We start from the raw sequence: 13,162 nt of genomic DNA, 5'->3' as shown, positions 1-13,162 counted from the left end.
ACAAAAAATGGGGTAAATTTTGCAAAGCATAGGTGGACCACTATCCACTCATTTCTTTGTTTGTTTGTTTGTTTGATTTTATTTTATTTTTTTATTATAAATTGTTGTAACTTTATATACTAGTTATTAACAAAAAAAAAAAAAATTTGTGAAAATTACTCAAGTCTCAAAAGGGTTTTCTAGATAAGTTGTTATTAGCAATGAACTCATTATAAAATAATAATAATAATAATAATAATAATAAAGACAGAAATACTATTTTCGTCCCTATATTTTCACCCCATTTCCAATTTGGTCCTTACTTTTTATTTTTACCGCTTTTAGTCCCTATTTTGGAAAACGCGTTTCGTTTTGGTCATTACCGTCATCTTAGTAATGGAAATATCCTATGTGGCAAACGGATTGCTGTGTTGACACACTAAATGATGACGTGGTTAATAAAATAATAATAAGAAATTTTAATTAACATTAAAAAAAATCCATGTCAGCATTTAAAATGAATTTAAAATCAAAGCCATTTTCTTTTTAAAATTTTCAATTTTAAAAATATGAACAGATTTTCTTGCAACTTTCTCTCTAATCTCAAATGACCTCTAATATCAAACTTCCTCCCTTTCACTCTCCAACATCTCTTCACCCTAGCTCGATAGCTCCCATGGTCGCTCATTGCGACCATCAATACCACCGTTAGCGGTGTTTCTTGATCTCACTCTCAGTACCCCTTGGCCAAAGCTCCCACCATTCATCTCCTTCATTCATTACTGCCACCACAACTTGGTAAGATCCTCCTAGTTAATGGGTTCCACAAGCCGGCCCTGTAGTTTCACTTCGTGAGGAGGAAGAATGTGTTATAGGTGGTGGGATCAGCAAGGTTCACAGGTGGTGGGTTAGTTTTTTGGTCAGGTGTGGTGGTTCAGTTTTCCTCTCCTCCTCACTTTCTCATCTCACTCTCTCTGTCTTGGGATTGAATTTGAAGAGGATTTGAAGTTGATCTTGGGTTTGTTCTATTTGTTTTGGATTTTTGACAAATTTGAAAAACTCATTTGCCGTATGTGTTGAGAAGGGATAAATTGGGTTTGTGGGTTTGTGAAAGGACTATTTGCTGTGTGTGTTGGGAAGGGATATTCTAGATTTGTGAAAGGGAGTTTATTGTGTTTATGAATGAGAATTTGTTGGGTTTGTGAGAAAGGGATTTTTTGGATTACCAATTAGGAAAGAAAAATGTTCAGATCTTGAGATTGATGTTGCCAAGAAATGCTTAGTTAAATGTTATTTTATTTAATTGTTATTGATTGGAGTTTTGATGTGTTTGGCTTTAGAGAAAGTACAAGAAAGACAAAGAAATGAAAAGAAACTAAGAATTAATTTGCTAAGAACATGAATATGAATAGATCATTAGTTTAGAATTTTGTTTTAATTGTTTTCTGACATGGCTTTTTTTAATATTTAAAATGTTGATATGGCATTATTTAAATGTTAATTAAAATTTTTTATTATTATTTTATTGGCCACGTCATCATTTGGTTAGTGTGTCAACACAGCAATCCGTTTGCCATGTAGGATATTTTCGTTATTAAGATGACGGTAGGGATCAAAATAGAATGCGTTTTTCAAAATAGAGACTAAAAGCGATAAAAATAAAAAATAGGGACCAAAGTGAAAATGTGGTGATAATGTAGGGATGAGAATAGTATTTTCGCCTAAAATAAAAGGTGAAAATTTCAATATAGAGTAACTCCATGCCTTCTCAAATTGAGGTATCATAGTAAAGTATGCATACTATGAAAGTCAATATTGTATCGGTAATGACTGTACTGACAGTATATACCGTAACAACCATAAAATCGATACTAGTACTCCTTTAAAATGCACCAAATAAAATACCAAGTAAAGTGTGCATACTAATATATATATATATATATATATATATATAGTAAAATTTTAATTTTAGTTCTTTAGTACTCCTTTAAAATGCACCAAATAAAATACCAAGTAAAGTGTGCATACTAATATATATATATATATATATATATATATAGTAAAATTTTAATTTTAGTTCTCAAATAACAAACAATTAAAGCCAAACAACTAAACAAGACTTTTTTTTTTTTGAGAATCTACTAGGAGGATCACAACCACATTAAAACAACTCACACACACTCATCTTATAGTTCACAACCACAGCAATGGACAAGATGCCTAATTTTCTTGTTGGGTTCTTTGGACCAATTTTTAATTTTTGATAGGACCAAATTTAATTATTTTGGGTTCAAATTATAACTTCATATACGGTCCATCACAAATCAAAATAAAGAACTTTAGGCCCAGTTCTTATATAACAGCTTCTCGTCCATAATAAATTAATAACTGCTAGCAATACTATAAGAGAGTAACACATGCCTACACCAGTTAATTTTTTACTTTATTTTTTAAGTATCTATGTGGGGGCCTTTTTGTATTGTTGGGCTTTAACCCCTTCTGCTGCACTGTGGCTCGTTAGTCTGGAGTAAGAGAGTTGGGATTGGCCTTGCTGGGACTACACTTCCGGTCAGTTTGTGCATAAGTCAGGCTTACCCAATGTAGACGCGTCCTGATGTGAGTGCTATAGGCTGGATGCAAGGTGTGGTCACAGCAAGAGTGACTGTTACAGATATTACGGCAAGAATATGCTATAGCAAGTTAACTAATAGTAATAAAACGTACTAAATAAAACTAAAACCATGAATAAAATTAACAAAGTTACAGCAAGGTAATGCAGTAAGCAGAAATAACACTACAGCAGGAAAAAGTAAACAACTTAGTAACTTCTAATCAAATAGTAAGAAATCGTTCCAATAAGTATATTGAAAATAACTCGTTTTCTGGATTGTGGGTCAAGCTGTTCAGCAGAAACGAACCTAAGAAGGGAACCAATTCCCAACGAGGATAACCTTAACAATGGCTTCTGCTATAGAAGTTAGATTTACAACCTTTAGAGAGTGGGAATGTTGAGAGGGAGAGAAAATGTGGTCTATTGATGCATGCCTTTATTTCTATCACATTACTTTCTCTCTGGTTTTCTTTTTTTACCACTTAGTGAGCGTTTGGATACTACGTGAAGGTTTCACGCGGTATCCAAGTTTGCATTTTTTGTGTTTTTTTTTTTGGAAAAGTGCTTTTCAATGGCTTTATGTCACACCAGTGGGTTCTGTGCATTATTCATGGGACCCATAAACCTCATTTTTCATTAAAAATGGGCCTCACAATACTATTCATACATTTAAAAATTATTTTGCTACAATATTTTCAGTTTTTAGTTTTCAATAAAATAAGCGGTATCCAAACGGACCCTTAGTCTTTTTATCTTTTCTTTTTCCTCTTCGTGTTTTTTCCTCTCAATTCTTTCCTACCTCTCTCCCTGGCTCTACTTTTTTTTTTTTCTTCCCCCTACTGTTCATGGCTACCCTCTTTTATATCGTCTGCCATTATGGAATTTACCCCTTTTGTCCTTCAACTGTTTTTGACTTCTTGTGGGCATCTCTCCAAGACTGCCCACTAACCTGCTGGTTGTCCAGTCATTACCTCTGTCCAAAGTGTGCTGGTTGCACTACTCTCCATTTCTAAACAAAATTACTTGTCTTGTTTCTTACCTCTCTCTGTTTCTGTTTTACCTCAATGGATAAGGATTGGAGATTTTCTCTACACCTACTCCTATGGCATGCATCAAGTGGTTCTAGCCCATACTTACCTCTTTTGGGTGAAATGCCATCCTAGCATGAAATGCCATCCTAGCAAGACATTCCCCCAAAGAAGCTTAGGCGGGAACTCCAGAATAGATCCCCCTTTCTTCCCCGCCACCAAACCACATCCTCTAAATACCTTGACCCATGTCCCACTCCCATGTATTGGCTGGGTACAAGTAAGTAGTGCCCTGATCCTTTGTGCAAGTTCCACTTCATCTGTGTTTGTCTCCTTCTGCTCTTCACGCCATTTCTACTGCTCTTGCATTGTCTAGTTCTGCTGCATTTATTGGTTTGTGCTTATCCTTTGGGGTGTGAAGGATGCATGGTCTTTTGGGCTTGTGTTTTCTTCCTCTTATCCCTTCTTGGGATGGGCATTGTCCAGGTAAGGGCCTTTGCCTTTATAGCTCATTGGGCCTGCGTTTTTGTCTTTCTTCTTCATGGTTGTGGACCTTTTAGCCATTAATCTTGCTATACTACTTCATTGTGTTTGCTACCTCTCTGTTTGGGCCTCCCTGTCTGCCTTGCCTTGCTTTTGCTTCTTATTACCTCTGCGGGCTTACTGGCTAGTGTTCTTGCCATGTCAGCCGATTAGCCTATTACCTCTTTTCTTTGGGCTTCTTTGGCCTATTTACTTTTTTTTTCCTCTTATTTCTCTCATGGGTTTATTGTCTTATTCCTTGGGCTTCCTTGGCCCATTTACTACATTTTTACCTCTTATCACTCTTATGGGCTTGTTGGCCATCATTCTTGCTATGTCAGCCCATTAAGTTTATCACTTTATTCATTGGGCTTCTTCGGCCCATTTACTTTTTCTTTACCTCTCATTGTTCCCATGAGTTTACCACTTCATTCATTAGGCTTCCTTGGACCACTTACTTGTTTTTTTTTTTTTTAATCTCTTGTTACTTTCATGGGCTTGTTGGCCATCATTCTTGTCATCTCAGCCCACTGGGCTTGTTACCCCATTTTCTCTCATTTTCCTTATTGTTAGGCTTCTTTTGCCATTGAGCCTTCTGTCAAAAGTGGGCATCAACCATCTACAATTTGTATTTGGCCTCATAGTACTGCCATCCTAATATGTGATCTAGTTACTTGAGTTCCCAGAAGCAATATCACCAACCATATATGCATTAAACCTACGTAGCATTTGGTTTACATAAATAACCCTGAAGTAGATAGATAAGTTAATATCTTTGAAAGGTTTAAAACCTATAAAAGAAAAACAAGGGTTGAAAAAAATAAATAAATAAAGAAGAAAGAGTTTTGATTGAAAAAGGAAAAAAAAAAAAAAAATCACATCATATTATGTAATTATCCATAATTTCTTAATATAATATTTTTTCCCATGAAAATTTGTTTATAAAGAAATAAAATATGAGGATAATTACATAATAAATGGAAAATTTTAATATAGTTTTCCATTTAAATTATGAAATTTCAAATGCATATATGTTCACAATAAACTTTAAAAAATGATATAATTTGATCATGTTACGAGTATATAATAACCAAAATATTTGAATTCGCATTAGCTATATGGGAAGTTTGTCTACTTATAAAATTCATATTACATGTGAATTATAAGTGGATTTTTGACTTTAAAAAAGACATAATATATGAATATGTTATTTTTCTGTAATTTTTCTAGTATTACAACATTGCCAAATATTCAAAATAATTTATTATTTAGATCAGTCTCAATTACTCATGCACGTTTGTGCATATGTGCATTGCATTATAAATTATGTCATCCCTAAAATCAAATCCTAGCCCTCCCACTAATTTATACTAGTGTGTAACCTATGTATATAAGCGGTACAATAAAAAAAATCATAATTACTCACATGTATGAGTTCAAATTATATTTAGTATAAGAGGTACACATTTTTTAACTCATAGATGAGTTTTACTTAAATAAGACATGTGGCGTAAAATTAGACAACAACTGGAATCCAATTTAAAGCCTAATTGGATTTTTTTCTTAGTTTTACCTATTAATATATATATATATATATTGATATAAGATAGAAATTCTACTCTAGTTTAGTTTAAGTGTATATGTGCATGTGAAAATCCCTTTTGGAGACTTGAACCCTAACTCTTAACCCCCACTCCACAAGCATTTATACTTGTGGAGTGACCATTGCACTAAGAATGTGCGGTGGTCCTATTAATATATATATATATATATATAGACTAGTATGTAAATCGTGTTTATGCACGGCAATGACGAATTGTAGTGATGCTATTGATATTAGTTTAGGTTATTAAAAATATAGGATATAGTTCGACCAGAACATTTAGAGGTACTAAAATAGTTTTTCTTTGCAATTTTCATGATATTGGTTAGGTTAAGTTTCTCATTACATTGCTGTAAGGATCAGATTTGAATTTCTAGCCCAAAGTGTGGATGGACATAGGCCCAAAAAGCCAAAAACAATGAATTTGTAGAGAATGAGTTAGAAAATTGGGCTTTAGTTAACCAAACAATGAATTAGGTAGATCTTGATGACAAAAGAATGAAAATAAACAAGTTCGAACTGAAGAAAAAGTCATCGGCAAAGTCCGAGGAGACTGTTCTTATATATTCTTCTTAAGTGCGCTCACAAGTTTGGTTCTTGATTGCTGCGATGTTTCTTTTTTGATTTTCCGATCCCCTTTTCCCTTAGGGGTTCCTTACATTATATATCCCCCCTTGATCGATTTTGGCCCTCCATTTGTTGATCATCCGGGTTATTACTCGAGTGCTTGTCCCAATGAACATCCCTTTTAGCCTTCTGTGAGTTGGGATAGCTTAGGCATTATTGTTCAAGGGTCGTCTCCACATAAATGCGACCAAAAAGTTAGCTGCAGAGCATTCAATGTAGTGACAGCAGCTTTTTCTTAGATACCTCCTCCCCTCCTCCCTTCTTGTATGTTTATAATACACATCCCTATCAATAGAACCTTTTGGAAGGTCACTCTAATCGACGTGATATACCTTTGATCCATGCTCTGTTCATCCGAGGAGATACTGGCTCCTCGGACCACCTTCCCAGCATTTCTGCTTGTTTCTTACTCATGGGGTTCTAAGCTTAACACCCCCACTATTATTTATCCGTTCTCGGACCATCTAACGTCCTCAACTAAGGCCGAAGGCCCAATATACGATTTTTGTGCCTTTATCCCTACAATTGCTATTACGTATATAATTTTGAAAATCACTATTTGATAGTACATATACAATATCAATTCACAATTATTATCTATGAAATTCTACTAAATATGATAGAAAATAAAATAATAAATTGGTCAAATAGTATCTCCTAAATTGAATGGGAATAGGTGCATGAGATTGTTCAGTTCAATTATAGTTTGTTATGTTCAAATATCTTCGCATATAAAATATCTAAATAGAAATATTATAAAAAAAATATTCTCATTAGATTTGAATATATGATTATGTTTTTATTTTTTATTTTTTTTATATGGTTTATTTATATTGGACTCATTATTTTTACACTAAATTAACTCATTTGGCACAAATTTTTTTTTTAAAAAAAAAAAACTTAAATTAGATGGGGCACATGGCACAAAATTAAACTCTAATTGAAATCCAATTTTAACACTGAATTAACTCACTTGACACAAAATTTTAAAAACTTAGATTAGATAGGACACGTGACACAAAATAAGACTTTAATTGAATTTTCTCTCAGTTTTTATTAATATATATATATATATATATATTTTGCTTAGAAACAACTGTTAGTAGTGTGTTTGGAAACACTTATTTGCTTATTTATTGAAGATTGGTTAAAATAAAATTTTTAATTTTGTATTTAAAAAGATGAAAATTTTAAAAACTATAGATAAGTAATAAACTAAAAAAAAAAAAACTATAAATATATAAATATATATATATATATATATATATATGGATTACAAATCCACTATTAGATTATATCTTGTTCTTATATCCCCATGCTTCCGGAATTTCTATAAAATTAAATATCAATAGTTATGTAATCAATAAATTGTTTAGATTACAAGTTTTTGTAGTTTAAAATTATGCATAAAATATAAATTTATAGATCATAATGTAAATAATATCCGATTGACACAAATTTTGACATGTGTATTAAAAGCAGAAACAACATATAATTCAACGGTTGGATTTTGAAAATATATAGTAATGTTTATTTTATTGAGTAATATTGTAGTATTAGGTTACAACTAATTACGTAGCTAAACTTTGTCCAAAATTATTGTCAAATGGTTCAAGCTCGCTGTGGATTATATCTTGTTCTTATATCCCCATGCTTCCAAAATTTTTATAAAATTAAAGATCAATAGCTATGCCATCAATAAATTGTTTAGATTACAAGTTTTTGTAATTTAAAATTATGCATAAAATATAAATTTATATATCATATTTAGTAAATAATATCCAATTGACACAAAATTTGACATGTGTATTAAGAGTGGAAACAACATGTAATTCAATGGTTAAATTTTCAAAATATATAATAATATTTATTTTATTGAGTAAGATTGTAGTATTAGGTTACAACCAATTACGTAGCTAAACTTTGTCCAAAAAATATTGTCAAAGGGTTCAACCTCGCTGTGGTGCAAGTAAACTCTAGGAAAAAAAAAGAAAGTAAAATCTTTTCCTAAATCATCTGGCCTAAGAAAACTTTTTTATTTTATTTTTTTATTTTGAAATAAAAATATATTGGTAAACTTAGATAGAGTTTACCAATATCTTCTCAAGAATTTTGTATTTACAATGACATATTTTCCCCCACATGTTAATGCAAATTAGTCATCCTTGACTTATAAGACCTTTGGCTACTATTTGAAAGGTCAAGAAAACTTAATTTGTAATGGAAATTCTAATGACCCGTTTAGTATATGTGTTTAAAAACTGAAAATTGTTATTTGAAAACATTTATAGAAATACGTGTGGGTAAAAAAGTATATAAAAATATGTAAAATGTTGTTTAAAAATTGAAAATGGTTGTTTGAAAACACAAACCAAACACTCCCTAAGTGTTTTTTTGCTCTCAACCGGCAAATAGCTTGAGACCCGGTTTGGATAGCAAGTTTAGTTGCGGCACGTTTTCAGTTTCACGTTTTCTCCCTTTTTTTTTTTTTTTTTTGACTTTGGGGGACAAAATTCACTGTGCGTGTACTATGCGTGCACTGTTCACGCAATATTTAATATTAAAAATGGGTCCCACAATACTATTCACACATTTAAAAATTATTTTGCTACAGTGTTTTCAGTAACAATCAATTTTTATCTATTTTCAGCAATAATAAATGCTATCCAAACGAAGTCTAGAAACTTTTTGAAAACTTAGATAGAGTTCCAGTACTTAAAGAATTCAGGTTCCTATTAAATTCAACACGTGGTTTTGGAAGGTATAACTGTACAAGAGGATATGCATGGCCTTGAAAGTTGTACCTAAGTTTTTGAGCTTTAAATTTAATTGAGTTACTCAAGAAATCAGGAAGAGGAATAGTAATGAGCATTTAATAAAAGGTTAGAACTAGGATCACTTCCAAGCAGAGACATTTTTAATTCTTGCTTTAACTACGAATTAACTACATGATTCTGAACCAGTTTTCTTATGCTACGTGTAACATATATTCTTGATAGTTCCTATTGAAGCAAATTAAGGCATCAATATAAAGAGTGTTACACCATTCATCCTTATCCTTTTCTTCAGTCGTGCTTATGCTTAATCCCAAATGTCATTAGGTAATCAAATATTCTTAATTGCAGACTAAACTAGTTTTTAAATTGTTATGGTTCCCTGCATTCTCTGGTAAGAAATCATAAGCACAAAGATAACATCGTTTGTACTTTATTTGTTAATATAATAATGTGTTTGAATTTAAATAGAAAGCCAAAAAAAAAAAAAAGTGGAAAGCCTGGGAGTGTTTGGTACATGTTTTCAAACAACAATTTTCAGTTTTTAATCAATATTACCCATATTTTCACGCATTTTTTCATCCACACATATTTTCATACATTTTTAAATAACAATTTTCAGTTTTTAAATGCATGTACCAAACAATAATAAGTTAATAACCTAAACAATTGTACCTTAGGTTTCTCGTTTCATTTAAAATGCATGAGAAGAATGACTTGCAACTTTTGCACACGAATCTCCCATCTCAGCTTCCTTATATCAGCAATTTTGATTCCTAGAAGTAAAACCAAAAGATATATGCAACGGAGAAGTACCATCCATTGCAAAACTTGCGTAGCACGCATCCGATTATTAAAATGAGGAACAAATAAAAGTTCAATTTCCTTTATTCTGTTTTGAGCGAAATTTCAAGCTGAAGAATTCTTCTAGTCAGGCAAGGAATGAGAGTGGCCCCCTCATGTTAGCAGTACTATGCTTAAGACAAAGTCTTATATATTATCTAAACAACTAGGTTGGAAGCTTATCTCTTGTTCTTTAATCCTTAATTCAACTCGACCGTGCATATGTGGTGCAGTTCTAACTTTCCCATTTGAAAAAAGCTGAAATTTACACAGGTCGAACTGATTTTTATAGTATCAACTTGTTTCAAACTCTATATATTTTGTGTTGAGCCTAATGTCAATGTCAAATGCCAGGTAATGAAGCAAGACGTGGAATTTAAGCATTCGGCGGAGTAGCTTTCACCTTGCGTCTTAGAAATTTTAGATTTATTCACAGAAAAATTTGGCAGAGAGAGATTTTGGATTTATTCACAGAAATATCAACTCTTGGTTTTTGATCAGTGTTTATATAGTGGCAGAGTTCATTTTGGATCACAGTAAGGATTTTACGTTGTTAAAGTGGCCTTGCAGCTTTATAGTCTATTTTAGTCGGCTGAGGAGGTTTTAGAGGTTCAAGTGGAAGGTCCTAAAGCAAGGAAAAAGTCAAAATCTGGCATATTAAACCTGGGGGCGCGTGGTTTGCTTTTGCCGTCTAGAGTTTTATGAAAGTTTGACCAAATAGAACATATATAGCCAGAAAGACACAGAAAATGGAAATTTTGCGAAATGGCTGGACTTTTTGGAAAAGGGAGTATTAGTAAGTCAATCTGTTTCTGTTTAGCGATTCACTGAATGACACCAATGGAGCATGGTATGTGTAATGAGAAGGCAGTCGTTGAGAATTTGCCAAATTCACAGCTACAAGTGAGCGGTACTTCATCAAATTCGGTTCAGTCAGAGACTATCATTGTAATAAAAGAAGAGACCAAGTGTGTAAGCAAAGAAGATGAGAACTCAAATCCCAAGTCCGATACTTTAGAGACGAGTAAGGTATCTGGGGATGAACAGAAAGTAGATTCTGTAGCACCAGACAGCCATTCCAGCATCATCGATATTAGAAGCACCTGTGATACAGTGAGTGGTGAATTGGTTAATGCTGAAGCGGTTTGCAGAATATGTCATTTGAGTTCTGAACACCAATCTAGAACTACAACCCTTATCCAGCTTGGTTGTGGCTGCAAAAATGAACTTGGTATTTCACATCCTCAGTGTGCTGAGGCCTGGTTTAGGAGTAAAGGGAATAGGTAAAATTTCTAAAATTCAACTCTTCTTTGTTTCCTGTATAATTAATTCTCTATGTTCATGCTTTCGCTTCAAGAACGAAATATACTTTGATGTTGCAGACCACTATCAGATATTTCAGGAACCAAGTTTTTTCCAGTATATATATTCCCAAACCACCCCCCCCCAAGATTTCCTAATTTACCATGTTTCTTTCTTATTTGCATATCAGAATCCTAGTTGGTTGCAGCTTCTCAGGTCCTATTCTTGACACATAGGATCTCTACAGCAGCTACTCTATCTGTAAGGATTCTGACTCTGTAATTTTTCAGTAATTCAAAATGTTTTACTGCAAAGGACAATATGAATCAAATTCCTTTTGGATGCTATTTCCATGTAATAAATGAACAACTTTAGATGAGGGTTTGGGCGAGATGGGTCTCGGGGAAGAGGGAGGAGAGAAAAAAAATGAGAAGGAAAAAGGAGGAAAGAAGAGAAGCTAGAGAGAGAGAAAAGAGAGAAAAGATAAAAATTTTTTTTACCGAGAGAAGAGAGAGAGTTTAATAAAATATATATATATATATATATTTTAGTTTTTTGTTACAGTGCACAGCCATTTAACAGTGCACAGCTATAATGGCTGTGCACTGTTTATGGCTGTGCACTGTAGCAAGAAGCTAAAATTTTTTAGCTATAGCACATTGCTGTAACATGCATTTTAAGTATTAGTGGTGCTAAAATAACTATATAGCTATTTAGCACCACTATTGCTAGTGCTCTAAGTCCTGAAAATTTACCATCTTTGTCTGTAATGTATGTTTGTGTACATATATACACCATAATTCACTCTGGGATTTCAATTTTTAGTGCAGTAATATGAAAGGGCTACATACTATGAAATTTGAAACACTTTGTCGCTTTTTTTGCAGATCTCTGAATTCTAATAACTTTAGTGGACAGATTCCGCCTTCCATTGGTATCTATCTAGTCTTCTTTGGCTTGATCTAACTGAAAACCAGCTTGATGGACCCATTCAATCTCTGATGGGATCACACCTGGTCTTGATATGCTACTTAATGCCAGGCACTTGTATGTCAACTCTCTTTGTGAAATGAGCTTGATAGAATAACAATTATTTTATTAAATTCACCATTTCCTAATGGCTTAAGTTTTTGAGAGAATCATTAATTATTTATGGTATTAGAGCAAAAGATATTCAATTTGAACTCCATCTCTACTTTATCTCTCATTTAAAANATCTGGATTTAAGGTGATAGAGACATCTCAAGGAGTCTTACCTAGGAGCCTAGGAAATAAATTTGACATCCATCTAAATATACAACCACACAGACTCTGCTCTCACTCTGTAACAGGAAATAATAATTTTTTCAAAATTGTGACAAACAGTCATAGGACTACTTTCTGGGCTATAAGCGCAAGTCTGCAGATTCAATTTTCAAGTAATCTAAGTCTGTAAACTCAAATTATCCTAGAACGGGTATACCTAACATAGTGAAGCACTGAAGTTATCAAACAGGAAACTAACCTGTTTTTAACTTTACTACGAGTATGGAACTTTAAGGCCTGCGACAATCTATGAGACAGCAGAAACAAGAAGGTGGCATCAATAATGATATGCTAAACCACCCAATTGAAGTACATGTTTCAAAGTGGATGAACTTCTCTTTGCCCTATTTCCCAAAATTCACATCATGATGGAAATCACTAACATATGACATGGTCTAATATAGAAGAAAGGACATGCAAGTAGAGCTCAGAGGTGGCAATCTAAAGTGGTAGCTGTTTTCGTTAGAACCATATAAAGCTATTGTCTTTTTATACTTTAAGCAAGAGAAACAAGGATAGAGAGCTTGGAAAAGAATAAAATAAAATCTCTTCTTTAGTGCTGCAAAGA

General features: G+C 33.0%; 1 long non-coding RNA gene across 1 annotated transcript; it reads left to right on the top strand.

Moving 5' to 3' along the window:
* Window positions 1-9,890: 9,890 nt before the first annotated feature.
* On the top strand, window positions 9,891-11,373 carry LOC111995860 (uncharacterized). The gene is made up of 2 exons (XR_010632057.1): window positions 9,891-10,260; window positions 10,342-11,373. It is a non-coding gene; the product is annotated as an uncharacterized LOC111995860 (long non-coding RNA).
* The last annotated feature ends 1,789 nt before the right edge of the window (window positions 11,374-13,162 follow it).

Source organism: Quercus suber, unplaced genomic scaffold (assembly GCF_002906115.3).
Source record: "Quercus suber isolate HL8 unplaced genomic scaffold, Cork oak 2.0 scaffold_261, whole genome shotgun sequence".
In the NCBI taxonomy this organism is placed as follows: Eukaryota; Viridiplantae; Streptophyta; class Magnoliopsida; order Fagales; family Fagaceae; genus Quercus; species Quercus suber.
This window is presented reverse-complemented; position numbering and strand designations above follow the sequence as displayed.